Source organism: Gorilla gorilla, chromosome 13 (assembly GCF_029281585.2).
Source record: "Gorilla gorilla gorilla isolate KB3781 chromosome 13, NHGRI_mGorGor1-v2.1_pri, whole genome shotgun sequence".
In the NCBI taxonomy this organism is placed as follows: Eukaryota; Metazoa; Chordata; class Mammalia; order Primates; family Hominidae; genus Gorilla; species Gorilla gorilla.
The window spans coordinates 49,189,363-49,208,860 of record NC_073237.2 but is presented as its reverse complement, the minus strand read 5'-3'; the positions used below and the strand labels follow the sequence as shown (position 1 = coordinate 49,208,860).

At 38.2% G+C, this 19,498-nt stretch overlaps 1 protein-coding gene across 3 annotated transcripts in view; it reads right to left on the bottom strand.

Annotated features, from left to right (window-relative positions):
- TTC39B (tetratricopeptide repeat domain 39B) overlaps positions 1-19,498 on the bottom strand; it is a 141,267-nt gene that overhangs the window by 73,595 nt on the left and 48,174 nt on the right. Inside the window, exon 1 of one of the 3 annotated variants that reach the window (XM_055350800.2) lies at positions 9,887-9,979. The exons of the other annotated variants lie outside the window; for them this stretch is intronic. The gene's annotated coding sequence lies outside the window, so the exon portion shown is untranslated. Of the gene's footprint in view, positions 1-9,886; positions 9,980-19,498 lie in introns of those variants that run through there. 3 annotated transcript variants of the gene reach the window in all.

Sequence of the window (19,498 nt, the reverse complement as noted above, 5' to 3'; positions counted from 1 at the left end):
TCTTTCTTACTAAAAAAAACTGCTTCCCAGACCAAATTCTGCCCAAGGATGATTCCTCAAAGAGCTGATCTCATGGCCGATGATCAGAGGAAGGAGGAGGTGCTGCTGCTGACAATGAGAAAGCAAGAAGAGCCCAAAAATAAAGAGATACTCCCCAAGTATCATTTTACTGCCAACTCCAATCCCATTTTGCCAGGCCTGTCACCAGTGCATTCAGAATCAAAGGAATATACTTTCAACTTTTTCTCTCCACTCTGGCCCTGTTCCTTACGAAGGAAAAACTAAACAGCTGAAAAAGGCCAAAGGGCAAGCACCAACAAAGGATATAACTGTTCTATTAAACGAGAAACTGGCGAATAGATAAACTAGATAAACTTCTCCCTAAATAATCTATGCTTAGACTTCTTACAAAGCCTTCCTCAATCAAAACTGTAACCCTTAGTATTATCTGTAGGGCGTGGGTATAATCTTTAGATTCTTTGTACTTTTCTATGTTTTTTTTTTCAATTTTTTTCAAAAATGATAATGCACCATTTTAACAATAATGAAAAAAGTTAAGCATATATTTTGAGTAATTTAAGTCTATATTCATGAAGGGAATATTCAAATATTAATTTAAGGAAACACCCTCTGATCATCCCTTTTTATCACACATAACTCAAAATAGTTATCTAAGAAATAGCAAGAACAGTATAATTTATTATTTTTAGCCCTCTCCACATGAAGAAGTCAGAATACATCACTACTCAATGTGTTTCTCATGTTATTTTAGACCTTTTAGAAGTCTTCCAACCTTTCACTACTTTAAAAAAGTCAGTTCTTGAATGTGGTTTTTCTAATTTTATCTTTTCTATTTCCTGCATTCATAACATGCTTCAATAGGTCTACTATTATATTCCTGAACTGCTTTCAAACTTATTACTTTATGCATATTTACCATCTCAATCTGGTCCTTCATGCATCTACCTTTGCTAAAAACGAACAATGATTCATGCCTTATTGAAGGAATCAGCCCTCATAGGAAGCTAAGAGATGGCGCTCTCACGAGTTCTCTAATACCAGCCTTGTTTCCCATCTTTGGCAGATGAGAAAAATGTAGCACATGAGGGCCATGTGAATGTGATATTTGCCAAGTGTCCCTTAGCTCTGTATGGAAAATGGGGAACGACAAGCTCATTCAAATAGATGGATTCATAACTGTTTGAACAGCTTCTCTCAAAAGGTACTTCCCTTTATCATGTGTTTTACATTTGTATCAGAAACTGGGATTAAAATAGAGAATGCAAGGTTAAAAAAAAAAAACTCTGCAAAACAATGAAACTGGAAAAGATAGCAGTGAATGAACCATAATTTAAAAAGATAAGGCTCTAAGTGGATGACTTATATTTAGTAAACTAAAATTTAATTTTTATCCATAAACATTTAGGAATACCATATTCCAGGCATGGTATCAGATGTTAAAGCACACAAAATAATAGCATGCCTGCTCTCAAAGATGATACCTGAGTGAGAATAAATTATAAATTCCTGAATTTATAATTTATAAAATCTAACTGAATAAAAACAGGATAAAAGAGATGTGACTTAAAAACATGGTAAAAAGTTGTGAATTATTTTAAATGAATTTGTGAACACAACAGAATATGAATCCTGATACAACTTAAGCCGTATTAAGAAAACTATAGCATCTAGAATGAGGAAAATAGTAATCTTTCCTAAGTTTCTTTTAATTAACTCTTTTTTTTTTTTTTTTTTTTTTTTTGAGACAGAGTCTAGTTCTGTCACCCAGGCTGGAGTGCAGTAGTGGGATCTCAGCTCACTGCAATCTCTGCCTCCTGGGTTCAAGCAATTCTCCTGTCTCAGCCTCCTGAGTAGCTGGGACTACAGGCACATGCCACCACCACACCTGGCTAATTTTTGTATTTTTAGTAGAAACGGAGTTTCATCATATTGGTCCCGCTGGTCTCAAACTCCTGACCTCAGTTGATCCACCTGCCTCGACCTCCCAAAGTGCTGGGATTACAGGCATGAGCCACCACACGCAGCCTAATTAACTCTGACTTAAAAATATAATTATCTCTTAATCAGAGTACAAACTTCATAAAGGCAGGATTGTATTGCAGCACCTAGTACAGTGTCTTGCAGGTAATGATCTTCAATACCACTGTGCTGGTTGATTAAATAAATAAACAAAGGAGCAAATGAAGGATAACATCATTCTCCTCTAGTCAGACCAGTCACACCTGGCCTATCTGATGTTCTAGACATACACTTTTAAGAATATCAACAACGGGAAATGCAGGCTGGGCACGGTGGCTCATGCCTGTAATCCCAGCATTTTGCGAGGCCAAGGCAGGCGGATCACTTGAGTCCAGGAGTTTGAGACCAGCCTGGGCAACATAGGGAGACCCCATCTCTACAAAAAATACGAAAAATCAGCCAGGTCTGGTGGTGCATACCTGTAGTCCCAGCTACTCGGGCGGCTGAAGCGGGAGGATCGCTTGAAACAGGACGGTCGAGGCTGCAGTGAGCTGTGATCATGTCACTACACTCCAACCTGGGTGACAGAGCAAGACCCTATCTCGAAAAGAAAGAAAGAAAGAAGAATTGGAAGGAAGCAGAGAAAAGAAAGGAATATGAAAGCTCCATTCACTAGAAAGATTTTGGTTCATCCTTCTAGACCACCTTCTCTGGAGCAAAATCCTATTCTCAAATGACTCAGAAAATACATAATAATGTATATACATAGAATAATAAAACAAATATGGAAAAATGTTAAAACTGAATTAAGGGCATTCAGAAGTTCTCTGTGTTATTCTTGCACTTTTTCTGTAAGTTTGGAATTATCACAAAATAAAAATGTTTTTTTAAAAGACTGCTTATTGGCATGATGATCCTGTAACAAAGGGCAGAGACAGCGATTAAATGTGAGTGGCCGCTGGATCTCAGGAACCTGTGGGCCAACCAATGCCAGTGGAGAATGCCAAGCCCTTGGGCCACGGACACACCAACAGTCCAGAAATCCTTTGGTGGCAGAGGCAGCAAGGAGAGAGGCCAATGCAAAGACAACAGGATGGGGCCCTCTACCAGGCAGCAGTCCCCAGACAGGGGCCATCCGTACACCACCTCTTCCTGCACCCAACGCCACGTCAGAAGGAGGAGAGAGAGGGGAAACCTTTTAAGAAGGAAGATATAAGCCTGATACAGAGTTTAAGTTTTTACTTAACTGGGCATTTACCCCTCCCACATCTCCCAGAAAACCTGAGTCACTCCAAAACAGACTGCTGGAAATTTGAACAGATGATGTAATTTTTAATTGACCACTTAATGTGCTTTTCTGTCCCCAATGGGGATGAAAGTTCCAGAGTAAAGGAGAACAGTTGAAAAGAATACAAGTACATTTTCATATAAAATACAAAGCATGATTCAGACCCTACTCATTAAGGGGCAGAGCAAGATGGCAGAATATAAGGCTCCACTGGTCATCGCCCCTGCAAGGAAACCAATTTAACAACTGTCTACAGAAAAAAAGCACTTTCGTAAGAACCAAAAATCAGGTGAGCACTCATAGTACCTGGCTTTAACTTCATGTCAAAGACGCTACTCACTAAGAAAATGGAAAGCAGGCTGGGTGCAGTGCCTCACACCTGTAATCCCAGTGTTTTGGGAAGCTGAGGCAGGAGGACCACTTGAGCCCAGGACTTCTAGACCAGCCTGGGCAACATAGCAATAGCCCATCTCTACAAAAAAATAAAAAATTGGACGTATGTAGTGGCATACACCTGCAGTCTTAGCTACTCGGGAGGCTGAGAGGACAGCCTGAGCCCAGGAGTTCAAAGCTGCAGTGGGCAGCACTGTGCAGTGCACAAGCTGTCGCTCAGGCTGGAGTCTCTAAAAACATTTTCTTTTCATTTAAAAAAAATTTTAGAAAGAAAATGGAAGGTAGTGCTTGCTATCTCTTTCAGCAAAAGAAACTACTCCAACAGCTGCTGTTTTCCTTGCCCATAGTCATAGCAAATTACTGACCAAGTTGGAAACTTAGAACCAGAGCCTGTATCTTTTCAAATTCTTTCCTTAGGCAAGCAAATCAGACTCCTTCACATTATTTAAAACAAACAACAATGGAATGTTGGATTGGCAAGAGATAGGCACAGCTCCTGTTTCATTTTGCTAGTTTTCTTTGCTGATTTTTTAAATTAAAAACAAACAAAAATCCTTTCCCTATTGGAGGGTTCTCTTATTTCTGACTGAAAACTTCTTACCTCATCTATGAATTATCCTCTCTTATCACATGACTGGAGCGTGATTTAGGAGAAGGCATGCTGGGACACATAGCAGACCACTGTGTTCCTGTCCTAGGTACGCCAGTCACTGGCGGGCAGTGTGGCTTTGCGCCACTGCCTCACCTCAGTGGGTCTCAGTGTCCCTATCTGCAAAAGCAAAGCAGCAATAGCAACACCTGCCCTATGTCCCTCCCAGAGATACCACGAGGAAAGAACGTGCTCCATTTTGTAAAATCACTTTTTAAACTGAAACATCACATAAATGTAAGGGAATGAAGTGGTGCTGATGTTATTAGAGGAGTTATGGGAGCCAAGAACTTCCCATTAGACAGACCATTATATTCCTGCTATTCAGCAGTTCTGCTTAATGCTTCCTGCAGTCATGGGGCAGAGGCCACTGAGGCAGCATTTGCCATTTGCGTTGCATCGCTCCACATTGGAATGAAGATATTTTCAGATGTAGAGCAAATACAGGTTTTCAGTGGGACACTGAATGGGGGGGGGGGGGGACATTGTCTTCTCTTTTAAAATATCACCACCTAAAACAAAGAGTAACAAAGTTTTTCTAAAGACAATTCTGACAAGTTTTCCTTTTATTTGCCTCATGATCCATGAGAGGAAGAAAAAAAATAAAGGCTTTCAAAAAGTCATTTTCTCAGGCTAGATAGTATGTTTCTTCTCTGGGTTCTCTGGTTGGAGTTTACAACTCATAGTATAATTATTGGTCTACTTTTCAATTACAGTGAGTAGCTTATGAGCTTCTTAAGAACAGGAACTATCTGTTTCTTAATCCAGAGATGTTCAATGACTGCTTGATGAATGAATGACATTCTTCCTGATGCAATTAGCCCCTTGCATCAAATTCAGTCTTCCTACTTCACATTTTATGTCACATATGTAGATCATGAAAAGTACCCATGAATATTTCATCACAGAAACCTTCATTCACAAACAAGCAGCTTTCAGTAGATATAAGGGCTCTCCCTACAAATATCTATTAGTAGGAAAAACAAACAAAACTGAAGAAGGAGCATATAAATATTCAAGTAATTAAACTCTAGAGTTTCTCTTTAGTTCTTCAATATGTGGCTGTTTCCATAGTTAATGTGCTGTATTTATTCAGCTTGTGGTATCAAGCAGGCATATGAAATGGTTTTGCTATACAGGGATGCTATTACTTTAAAAAATAAAAACAAAAACACCTAAGCTAATATTAAGGAGGGGTGATGGCAAATAAACGCTATATATTGGGTCCTGGACTGCTGGAATGAAGGGCTCAAATTCTGTCCCAACTACTAACTAAGAAAACAATGACTACAGCCCCAAACCACAAGAGAAATTCAAGTCTTGGTTTCATACTTTCCTGCTTTCTAAATTACAGCCACCTATAATGACTCAAAATAAAATATTCTATAACCCATTAATCTAAAATGATCACCAAAGAAATCCATTCACACCACTTGGTCACTAAAGAGTTTCCACACCTGTAGACTGATGAAACATCAAAAGAAAAGTAAACCATGCATGAAATTCACATCAAACTCATGTTCTGTTTGGTCTTCTGCAATTACCACCTAAATTTCTCTGGCTAAGTCAGAGAACTTGGGTAGAATGGCACTGTTAAGTCATTTCTTACCCAAATAAATCACCAGGCCGGGCGTGGTGGCTCACACCTGTAATCCTAGCACTTTGGGAGGCCGAGGCGGGCAGATCACCTGAGGTCAGGAGTTCGAGACCAGCCTGACCAATATGGAGAAACCCTGTGTCTAATAAAAATACAAAATTAGCTGGGCGTGGTGGCACATGCCTGTAATCCCGGCTACTAGGGAGTCTGAGGCAGGAGAATTGCTTGAACCTGGGAGGCAGAGGTTGTGGTGAGCCGAGATCATGCCATTGCACTCCAGCCTGGGCAACCAGAGTGAAAGGAAACTCCATCTCAAAAAATAAATAAATAAATAAATCACCAGAGTCACATAACATTTTGGTTAATGTCTTGATGTTAGTCTGCAGAGGGGTCTCTCATTAAGGTGAGGAGACTCACCTTAACAAAAATTCAAATCTAACTCTTGGGGTTTTAGTTGAGGAGTTTAAGGTGTATGACTTAGCTGGAAATATAGAGAAGGACAGAGACCAAAAATTTGGCAAGTGTGGTAGATTATAAATGGCCACAAATTCTTTGTCACCCTTCCTGTCAAGAAGTGAGGTCTATGGCCCCACTTCTTGAATCGAGGTGGTCTCTGTGACTACTTGACCAATACAACACTGTGTTAGTTTGGGGTCCAAATCTTAAAGACTAGCAGTTGCTACTTCTTGTCATTCAGAATACTAAAGCTTAGAACCACATTGCCATGCTGTGAGGAAGCTCAAGCAACAACATGGAGAAGAACAAAGCCCCTGACAACAGTCCTAGCTAAATTCCCAGCTGACAACCAATACTAACTGGCCAGCCAGGTAAGTGAGCCATCATAGCAATGGCTCCTCCAGCTCCAGCTGAGCCACCCCAGGTGATTCCAAGTGGGCAGAGATGAGTCATTTCCTCTCAGACCTGCATAAATTTCAGATTCATAAGCAAATAAATGATTGTTATTGTTTTAAGTCTACTAAGCTCTGTGGTGATTTGTTACACAGCTATTGATATGCAGCATAGGAAACATTAACAGAAGAATAACATTACTGCATCATGAGAAACAAATGACCCATTTGCACTCTTGGCTGACCAGACAAAACTAGAAATAGTGTCCAGTTTTGGTTGTAACCATCTAGAAACTATGACAGGTCAAATTCAAAGAGATCAGAAAGGAGAGAAGCATGAAATATGTCACAGGAGAGAGAAGTGACATAACTGAGGATGTGCAGCTTGGATATACGAAGATCCACCAGGGACTGGTAGGGAGAATATTTTACATATTTGAAAGACTACTTTGTAAAAACACTAGAGTGGTTTTATCTTAAGATCAGTGGGTAGGAGGCTGTAGAGAGGTAAAGTTCATCTTCGATAGGGAAGACTTCATTCTAAGGAAGAACATTCTAACAGTCATTCAGAAAGGAAATGGACAAATGGCCTTTAGAATCAAGATGTGCTATAATATCTCTCCTGAAAAGTTACTCCCTACCCTCAATTTTCAAATTTGCAAGAATTCCAACTCATTACAGGAGACAAGTCCTGTGTACAACTCTGAACATGGCAGCCCCATAGGGAATTGCTGATGTTGGTGAACAGCATTCTGGACCTAAAACTCAAGAAACCCTTGATTTTTCCATTAGCATTCCTCTTCTAGGATGTATGTTTTCCACGTTCCTTAACTGGCCTGCCACTGAAGCATAATCTGCCCATAAGTGCAATCCTGTCCTTTCTAAAGCGAACCAAAGACATAAATGTATATGTGCTGTTAACAAGTGGAAAGCAAGTGCAAAATGTTAGGAAGACCTCTGGGCATGAGGCAAAAAAAAACTAAGCATTTTCCTGTTTCATAATAGCATGATATTTAGGAGTGTACTGTGGCTTTAGGAGAAAAAAGAAGAAAAAGGAAAAAAAAAAAAAAAAAAAAAAGGAGGGGGCTCCCCCAACCAACCTATGACTAAGGGACATAATCCAGCAGCTTCAAGGAGCACAGACTTGCCAACTTTTAGCATGATGGAGTTACAATCAGCATTCTGAGTGACCCTAGGCAACTGAGTTAGTCTTTGTGCACCTCGTTTTCCTCATTTGGAAAATGGGAGCATTAAGGTCAATCAACATGGTTGCTATTGAAGATTTTTTTTTAAAAGTCAAAAACAGATTTACCATAGATACTGGGCCTGGCACAGAAGACATTTTAAAAATAATCTAGGTTGTTTCTTCTCCAGTAAAATGGGAAATTGATGACAGAACATTCTAACATAGCCAATTTCCCTTCCTCTTCCACTAAGACTATGAGCTCCTCCAAAGCAGAACCATTTCTTACTTACTGACCTAAACTCAGCACTTACTATAGCACTGACCACATGCTTGCTGAACCAATTAACTCATTTCCAACATCTCTTTCCAGCTTAAGCATTCTAGGGATCTGTACCTTCAGATCTGGGGCAGAATTAGTTGCAGGTATTTATATGTCCTATATGTTTGGCCACAAAGTACTTACACTTCTACAGGTGAAAAATTACCACAATTTTAATGAAATTAGGTAATCAGTTTTTTAATGCCTTCTTCATCTGCTAAAAATATCTGCTCCATGAGGGCAGATACAATATTTTGTTCAGCATCATATCCCCAGAGCCTGGCAAGAGCTTCGTAACAGATGTAAACATTTTTGAATGAATGAATGAATGAATGAATGAATGAATGAACGAATATAAGATCTTTGCAAGTTTAAGTAAGGCAGAATTTCCTAATTTTAGCAATCCTTCCTAATTAAATTCAAAGTTGCTGCATTTAGGTATGACAAAATGTTTAAAAATAAAAACAGCAGATGTTTGATCTCTGGGTGGTAGAGAAAATTTCTTTTTTTAAATCCTTGATTTATTTTACCCTGCAGGAAGTCAACCAAAATACTGGCACCCAAAAAGCTCATATAATATGTCAGCCTAAGTCAAACATATTCTGCATCTACAACGATGACTGTTACCAGTTGGTGTTTAAAAGTATTTTGACTACTGATCTCTGAACATATCAACTTTTAAAAATCATTTCAGCTAATGTAATTTTAAGATAAAGGAACAAAATCAGTAGCCAAATTATATTAATCCATTCAATAATATGACTTTTATTCAACAAAGACAAATCAGGAACATATGGGGGTTATGGTGAGAATCAAAAATTAACTTATCTTTAGAGAATGCTCAAAACTCACTCACTAATTCAGCAAGGATACAATTCTAATGTCCAGGAAATTCCAAAGGGGGAAAATGGGACACGATGACTAAGGACAGATGTTTAGACTTCAGGGTCTGCGTCACAAAAAAAAAAAAAAAAAAAAACCAGCATTGATTCTGATGCACAATTTTAAAAGGTGGCCATACAAAGGTCACTTTTTGGTAGCTCACATTTACTGTAATCTGCTACAAAGAGACCACTAAAGCCAGCACAGCAAGGTCAGAGGTGAGGGTCTAGGACAATCAACACATGCTATTTCTGAGGACAAGCCACTTTACTAATCTCTAAGGTTCTAATTACCCTAACAAAACCAAACAAAATGCTATAATGAAACCAGCAGAGGACATAAGACAAACAGTAAATACAAAGTGAACCAGCATCATCCTGCCATTGTTCTGCAGCAGGAGTCTCAGCCGCCCAGACGCACACCTTGCAGCAGCAATAAACCAGCCATGGCATCCCGGGAAGACCAGATCCTCCTCCGCAGCAAGTCACACTATTTTCTTCAATTTCAGCACTCACCTTAGGAAGTTTTAAAAAGGTCGGGGGAGGGTTAGAGGGGAAGCCAAGCAGGCTTGACATGAAGCTCTTAATGAAGACAATGTCATCTAACAAAAACTGCAGGCTCCAGTGAAATTTAACTGGAGTTTAAAAAATTTACATAGCCTTCCTTAAATTAAACCCTCATAGATTTAAAGAGAACATTTGAATCATAAACACAGGAACTGCTAAATAAATATGACATACTCACAGATTTAGAGCAGCTGTAACTTTGGAGGAATGAATATAGTCCCACTATGAAGATGTCTTTCCCTCTCTTCTACCAGATTTTTTTTTAAGCCAACTAAAAGAAGAGACAAACCTCAATTTTAGAGCCAACAAAAATCCTCAATTTCTATTTTATTCCTTGGTCTCCAATGAGACTCTCAATTCTCAGGCACAAGCAAAGTAGTTGCCGAGGCAGCTGACAGCATCCCAGGGCTTTCCAGGGCAGAATTTAAGACATGTCAGTTAAAGTGGCAGCTACACTCACTGCTGTAGCGGATGCTTCTGCAGGAAGGGATGCCGGGAGATTTTTTTTCCCCCAATCTCTGCTGCAGCCTAATTCTAATCCATCACTGTTTAATTATCTAGAGAAACAGGCAAGGAAAATACAAATGGCCTGGATTTATAAAAACCACAGAATATTTTCATGATTTTTCATCTAATCCAGGGATTCATCTCCTATCTAAAAAGGGGCAATTAAGAAAAAAAAAATGAATGATCTCTTTTGTCTTAAGGAAAAATGTAGGCTGTTATTGCCGACTGAGACGTAGATTTTATATCATGGACTTTTAAAAAATATTAAATAAGAGAAAATCAATTTTTCCCCGAAGTTTTTAGATGAATGCACAAAAGTTAAATTAGCAAAGGGAATTAAACACATATATGACATGACAGTCATACTAACATAGCTGGAAAACTCCACTTTTAAATTAATAATTGATCAACAATATTTGAAGTGGTTTTGATGAAACTAGAAGATAGTAGGCATAGGAAATACTAGTTCAAAGACTCTAAGATAGAACATAGTTCTAAAGTTCAGCTATACTTTTTTGGTTTAAATAGATAAAAGCTCTCCTGGGGAATAAGGTGGTCGTTGACTTCACAAATTTCTTATCTTGCCTCAAGGGCTCTTGCACATGCTGGAATTGAAACGTTTTTAGTATAGGACTCACTAATTTTTCTAATTATAAAAGTAATACCAGGGCTAGGCGCAGTGGCTCATGCCTGTAATCCCAGCACTTTGGGAGGCTGAGGCGGGCAGATCACAAGGTCAGGAGTTCCACACCAGCCTGGCCAATATGCTGAAACCCCATCTCTACTAAAAATACAAAAATTAGCTGGGTGTGGTGGCTCACGCCTGTAGTCCCAGCTACTCGGGAGGCTGAGGCAGAAGAATCGCTTGAACCCGGGAGGCAGAGGTTGCAGTGAGCCAAGATTGCGCCACTGCACTCTGCCCTGGATGACAGAGCGAGACTCCATCTCAAAAAAAACAAAAAGTAACACCAGGTAAAATATTGTGGTATTTCCAAATTATAAAATAGTAAATTCCTTGGAAAGAGCTAAAAAACAAAGAAGAAAATTAAAGACAGCCTGTAATCCCAGCACTTTGGGAGTCTAAGGTGGGTGGATCACCTGAGGTTGGGAATTCGAGACCAGCCTGACCAACATGGAGAAACCCCGTCTCCACTAAAAATACAAAATTAGCCAGGCGTGGTGGCGCATGCCTGTAATCCCAGCTACTAGGGAGGCTGAGGCAGAAGAATCACTTGAACTGGGTAGGTGCAGGTTGCGGTGAGCTGAGTAGCACCACTGCACTCCAGCCTGGGCAATAACAGTGAAACTCCATCTCAAAAAAAATTAAAGCCAGCCATAATCTCACAACCCAGAGATAACCACTCTTAATGTTTTGCAATAATGTACTTCTAGTTTTCTTCCTCTCTATATATACATGCACACATACACACACACCCATATACATATATATATTTATATATATTTATATATATATATTTATATATATATTTATATATATATTTATATATATATATTTATATATATATTTATATATATATTTATATATATTTATATATATATATTTATATATATATTTATATATATATTTATATATATATATTTATATATATATTTATATATATATTTATATATATATTTATATATATATATTTATATATATATTTATATATATATTTATATATATATTTATATATATATTTATATATATATTTATATATATTTATATATATATTTATATATATATTTATATATATATTTATATATATTTATATATATATTTATATATATTTATATATATTTATATATATATTTATATATATATATATATATTTTTATATATATTTATATATATATTTATATATTTTTATATATATTTATATATATATATATGGAGGGGACAAGACAGCTAAATGTATTTTTGATACTACTATTTTAAATTACCCTTTTCACACAGAATTGTTATGATTATTTACCCAAAAATGTACCCTATAGTTAACCACTCATATTTCTAAAAGTTCAAAAGAGCATATGCAATGACAGTCCATTTGTATCTGTATGCCTACTATGCGCCAGGCACAGGGGATATAGCAGGGAGCAGAGCCCACAAGGTCCCTGCTCCCCTGGAGCTCTCAATCCAGTTGGGGAGCCAGATATTCACCAAACGACAGCAAATATCATGTGCGCTGTACTACAAAAGAAAACTATAGATTCTTTAGAAACATGAAAAGACCTGGTGTTGTGAAGGTCAGGCTTTTTCAAGGAAGGAAAAGAGAACTGCAAGCCCAAATGCAAAATTATTAGTAAAGTACATTTCACACCTTCATTTTTCCATCAATATAAATATCTCTCATCTAATTTTTCTTTTTTCCTTTCAAAATTAATTAAGTCCAGCTTCCAACTACATTTTTGTGGATAATATGTAACATGTAAGAGAATAATTGATGTAATGTGTACAGATCTTAAGTATTTAATCAATTACGACATATCCTTTAAGAAATTACAAAAGGTGGGCCGGGCGCAGTGGCTCACACCTGTAATCCCAGCACTTTGGGAAGCCGAGAAGGGCGGATCATGAGGACAGGAGATCGAGACCATCCTGGCTAACACGTTGAAACCCCGTCTCTACTAAAAATACAAAAAATTAGCCGGCCGTGGTGGCTCATGCGTGTAATCCCAGCTACTCGGGAGGCTAAGGCAGGAGAATGGCTTGAACCTGGGAGGCAGAGGTTGCAGTGAGCCAAGATGGCGCTATGGCACTCCAGCCTGGGCAACAAGAGTGAAACTCCATCTCAAAAAAAAAAAAGGATATTAGGTAAAACCTAAGGAAATCTGAACAAAGTATGGACTTTAGTTAGTGATGTGTATCCAAAATGGTTCATAAACTGTAACAAATGTACGATACTAATGTAAGATACTAATCGTAGGGGGAACTAGGTATAGGGTCTGTGGGAACTCCACTACATTTTCTAGTTTTCTGTAAATCTAAAATTGTTCTTACAAAACTGTCTATTGAAAAATCATCTTTCCAAGAGTTACTTAGCTTTTTCTGATCACTAATAAAATATATTCCATAAAAATTCTGACAATGCAAAACAGTTATATAAAAGGAACTTTTCGAAAATTATAAATACCCTGTAATCTCAACACACTGAAATAATCCCAAACATACCATAGGTATGTCCTTGCACAGGCTTCATGCATACATACACAGATAAACATATGTGTATCGTTCCACCCCACATGCTATTTGATAGGTGTGGTAGTCTGAATAATGGCACCCAAGGTTATCCAGGCCTTAATACCTATGAATGGTACCTTATATGACAAAAGAGACTTTATAGATATTAGGGATCCTGAACAGAGTCATTATTGTGGGTTATTTGAGTGGGCCCTAAAGGCAATCACAAATTTCCTTACAAGAGGGAGGTAGAGAGACACAAAAAACAGAAGGTGGTGGGACCATGGAAGGAGAGTGATTTGAAGATGCTATGCTGCTGGCTTTGAAGATGCAGGATGTGGCAAAGAGCCAAAGAATGCAAGGAATGTAGCTCTAGATACTGGAAAAGGCAAGGAAATGGATTCTCCTCTAGAGCCTCTCAAGGGAGCATGGCCATGGGACACCTTGGTTTTGACCTAGTGAAACCCACTTCAGACATCTGACCTCCAGAACTGTAAGAAAATAAACCTGTATTATGTGAAAACACCAAGTTTTAATCTGTTATAGCAGCCATAGGAAATTAATATAGCAGCCTGTCGGACCTGTATTTCTTCTTTTAATTGTCTGCTTATGTCCCTTTGCCAATATTATCATCAAAGTGTTCTCTTTCTGGGTCTGTTTGCAGTGTTAACCTTCTTTCATATATGTTCAAGTATTTCTCTTTGAAATGGGCTTGTAAGGGTTTTGTCATAACAATCAAAACTATCACTCTTTTTTCCTATTGGTGCCATGTTTGAAACAGACTTCTCTACCCAAAAAAAGATAGAATTATATGCCTTAATTTGCTCTTAATATTTAAACAATAACATCTCCAACTATTGTCCTTTATTACTAAGAACCATACAAAGCAACACATCCCTGCACATGTGAACCTCTCCCCTTTGCACCCTGGCCCCTGGCTCAGTGTCAACATTGAGACTTGACTGGAGAAAAAATGTGGACTCGAGACTTCCTGGACACTCCCATTCCATACCCACATCCCCTTTGTCAAGTCTGTCCCCTTAAAATAGCTTAATACTTGATGTAAAGGATGTGTTCAATAAAGGCTTGTTAAACCTGGGGTGTCTATAAATTCATAAAACTAGCATTAAAAAAAAAAAGAACCAGGCAATGAAGGCATCCTCTCCTTCCTTTTCCCTGTTTTGATGGAGTAGGTCTCAGAACTGGGAAATGACCAGGGATAATTTTATTTCTTAGATATTTGTTAGATTTTTTTTAATGTGTTCTATTTTTAAATCTTTAAAAAGTGTTTTTATAGTTTAAGGTAGCCATTGTGAGACTGTATGAAACAGCTATATCAAAATGTCTTACATCTTGAAAGAAATAATGCTTTTACAAAAACAGCAGTGTTCTTCAATATATTATATGTATATACTATGTTACGTTTGCTTTACACTTTGCAGTTTTACAAAATGCTTTCAAATAAATTATTTTGTAGGTTAAATACATATTACCAAATAATTTTTACTTCTATGGGATTGTCTGAAAAGGTATCCTTATACAAGTTTAGTAACTAAGTTCTGCTGAAAATACAGGACCCATCCACTGTACCGAGACAAAGAGAATGTATCGTTTAAAATACATGTTTTAAATACAAATCACAGGCTTAATTTTCTTACAGTGATTACATAAAATTATTTTAATCAAAGCAAACTACACATTATGGGTATAATTTCTTTCAAATTAGGCTGAAATTTTTAAATGGCAAAGAATCCCTTAAGCCAATGGGAGATCTGACACACATAACTTTATACACACACACACACACACACACACACACTTTTTTTTTTTTTTTTTGCTGCATAAAAGTCAAGTTACTCTTGCAGAAAACTTTCCTAACTACTAAAATAAATAAAAATCAAAAGCTTATAGCTGTATTGCCTACAGGGGAGACCAAAAACTATGCCCACACCTTTGAAAAGGTTAATTCATCAGAGCTATAGGGAGTTTTAACATTTTTCATTCTAACTATAACATTCTGCTTAAAAGGTAATTTTAAAAGACCCCTGCTGGTATGAATATTTTCATTATAGGCAATAAAAATAAAATAAATAACATAGAAATTACTTTATACAATAATAAAATTTATATGTAAATCCCCAAATATCTCTTCAGTTTTAGGCAATTTCAGGGTTCTTCCAATTTGTTGATGGCTATTAAGTCTTCAGACTATTTATTAGATGTACATCATGCATGGTACTGAACTATACACTATTCAAAAATGTACCTAAACCAAATATCACTATGCCTTTGAGGAGCTCTATTCTCTGGTCGTAGAATAATGTTCCACAAGCAGAGACAAAAGGGGGAAAGAGGGAAGAAGGAAAAAGAAAGGAGACCAGAGAGACTGATGATTTTCGGAACACAAGCAATGAAGAAGTTTGGCGCATTTCAAAAAACAAAGCTCCCAAGTATATGCTTTTGGGTGTTTTATTAGTCATCTTAGGTTCCTATTTTTATCGTGAGGTAGATGAAAAGGGAATGGATGAAGGCGTCAGAAAAAAAAAAAGGATGTCAGGTGAAACAGGGTAAAAAGTTAACAAAAGGCAATGAGCTCACTGTATCCTTTAAGATTCTGACACTCATTTATACAAACGTCAAGTGAAAAGTGAGTCAGCCCATCAGAGAAAAATGGCAATGGAAACACCAACAATTATGGATAGTGTTTACTATGCCCAAACATTTGGACTTTATTTAATTATGTATGCATTTGAGTTTATGAACACAATCAGCCACAGTCTTTTTTTTTAACTGTGTATTCCAAAAGATCCCTTAACTAACCATTTGAATAATCACAGCAATTATCACTGTGCCCTATACTCATTAGGAACTCAATGATGGCTACATTTTTTTCTTTAATGTACTGCAAATCCTAGCAGTCTACTCTGAGGATCCACCTATATTTTCTTAACAGTACATGCTATGGTTTAATGTTTGTGTCCCTCCAAAATTCATGTTGAAACCTAACCCCCAAAGTGATGGGGTGGGGCCTTTGGAAGGTGATTAGGTCATGAGGGTTCCACCCTTGTAAATAGGATTAGTGCCCTAACAAAAAAGCTTGAGGAAGTCTCTTTGCCCCTTTTTCCTTCTTTTTTTTTTCCTTTCCCTCTCTCCACTATTTTTTGCTTCCTTCTACCACGTGAGGACACAAAGAAGGTACCATCTATGAGGAATGGGCCCTCACCAGACACTCAATCTGCTGCCACTTTACTCTTGGACCTTGCGGCCTACAAAGCAGTGAGGAAATAAATTTCCATTGTTTATAAATTACCCAGTCTAATGGATTTTGTTACAGCAGCCCAAATGGACTAAGACAGTATATTAATTTCACACATTCATTTTTTCAACACATATATACTGAGCACCTACTGTGTGACAAGCATGGTGCATAGGTGCCAAGTATACCATGACAAGCAAAGTAGATCAGACCCCTCGTTATAGAACTTGGAGCTCAAAAAAACAGATGATCAAAAAACAAGTAACAATTAACTGCAAAATGAGAAATGGAGTGATAGAAACAAACAAGATGCCAAGACAGAGAAATGGAGGAAAACTAACTGTTTTGGTGGAGTCACTGAGAAAGTGGGAGGACACCCCAGCTGAGAGTGGAGGATGGCCAGCAAAAAGCCCTCAAAAAGAGTGAGGGCAAACACACTCCAATCCGGAGCAGCACAGGGTTTACTCTCACAAAAAACTGTATAAGGCTTGTGGCTGGAGGGTCATGCATGAGGGCAAGAGTTGCCCTCGATGAGGCAGAAGCAGTATGTGGGAGCCCAACCACCTCAAACCTTACGAACAAAGGTAGATTGGGTCTTCAACTTTAGACAGGAAAATTCATGGATGGATTTTAAGCAAGCAATGACATCATCCCATTTAATTTCTGAAAGGATCACTCTTGTCCTGATTCACACAAACATACTGTTAAAAAAATAAATGAGACAGTCGGAGAAATTTGAGCACTGACCAGTTACTGGATGGATATTATTATGTTTTAGGTGTGATAACAGTCTTGTGATTTTTTAAAAAGCGACCTTTGCAAGCTAAATACAGATAAAATGATGTCATATAAAGCATACAGATTAAACTATAGCTCTATATCAATGTTAATTTCCTGATCTTGGTATCTGAATGGTAATTATGAAAGAGACTGTCTTTGTTTTCAAGAAATATATTTTAACATATTTAGAGGTAGAAATAAATTATCATGTCTAGGATTTGATTCCAAATAATCTGGGGATAGGATATGGATGAAATAAGATTGGCCTTGAGTTGACAACTATAGAAGCTAAGTGATTAGTATATAAGGTTTGGTTTACTATCCTCTTTACTTTCTGTAGATGTTCAAAATTGGTCATATTAAAATTTTTTTTTTTTTTGAGACAGGGTCTTACTCTATCGCCCAGGCTGGAGTGCAGTGGCACCATCACAGCTCAACACAGCCTCGACTTCTGCAGCTCAGATGATCCTCTCATCTCAGCCTCCCAAGTAGCTGGAACTACAGATGTGTCACCACACCTGGCTAATTTTTTGTATTTTTTGTAGAGAGGGGGGTTTTGCCATGTTGGTCAGGCTGGTCTCAAACTCCTGGGCTCAAGCAATCCACCCGTTTTGGCCTCCCAAAGTGCTGGGATTACAGGCGTGAGCCACCGTGCCTGGCCCAAATTATCTTATTTTTTAAAATAATTTTAGGCCAAGCACGGTGGCTCACGCCTGTAATCCCAGCACTTTGGGAGGCCGAGGCGGGCGGATCATCTGAGATCACGAGTTCAAGACCAGCCTGACTAACATGGAGAAACCCCGTGTCTACTAAAAATACAAAATTAGCCGGGCATGGTGGCGGGCGCCTGTAATCCCAGCTACTCACGAAGGCTGAGGCAGGAGAATTGCTTGAACCCGGGAGGCAGAGGTTGCGGTGAGCCGAGATCGTACCACTGCACTCCAGCCTGGGCAATAAGAGCAAAACTCCATCTCAAAAAATATAAAATAAGATAATTTGGGCTGCTGTATGGAGAGTAAGTGGGGTGCAGTTGGAAAAGTAGAGGGAGAGAACAAAAGAAGCGGGAACACACATTAACCATTAGCCAGCTCTTAAAGTAGTCCAAGCAAAATCTTATAGTCACTCAAGCTAATGTAATAGAGCAGAGAGAGAGGAAAGTGAACGGATGGGAAATATATTTTGGAGGTAGAAATCATCAGACTTGGTAATGTGGAAATTAAAAGAAAAGAAAGGAATCAAAGATGTCTCCCAAGCTTCTGACTTGAACAAATGGGTGGATGGTGGATGGAGACATTTACAGAAAAGGCAAAGTTTTCAGATAAACAAAGGAGGTGGATACCAAGAGTTCAGTTTGGGACATAAAAATTAATGTGTTTGTGCAACATCCTAGTGAGTGATAAAAGAAGCAATGATTGGACCTCTTTCCCATTACAACTACCAAAATAGCCCAAGACAGCAGCAGGGAGCAGCAGCCATGTCAAGAAGGTTACTTATGGAGGAGGCAAGGAACTCAGTGTGAGAGCAAAGTCCTGGCTTTCAGACACAAGCTGAGCATTGCTACCAGGGCTGAGAAAGTCAGAGAGGATACTGAGCCTGCAGAAAGGCAACCACAATCACAAAGGTCCTGCTCATAGGGGTTCACTGGTCACTCACTTTGCACCAACAACACCCCAACCATGACTCAGTCTTCCATCTCTGCTGGGACCTCCTTGGTACGATGAGATAATTGGACCAAAGTGTTGCTAAGGAGCTTTCCTTCAGAGGCTTTCCTTCAAGTTTTGAAATCTTGTCACTCCTCATAGTGAAAAGCAGCATTTATAGGATCTATATCTTAAAACGTGTACAACACACATTCTCCTCCCCCCTGTGAATTTATATGAAGAACTTCACAGTGTCAGGTCTAAACACAACAGCAGACCATTAGAGTAGATCTAACAGGACAAAAGAAAATACAAAGAGAAGCAAGGCAAGTGGTAACAGAAACAAGGAAAAAACACCGGGAATGCTGTTTACCTTGAGCTTTTTAAAGAAATTTTATTTCCATTTACTATATCATTGACTCTATGACA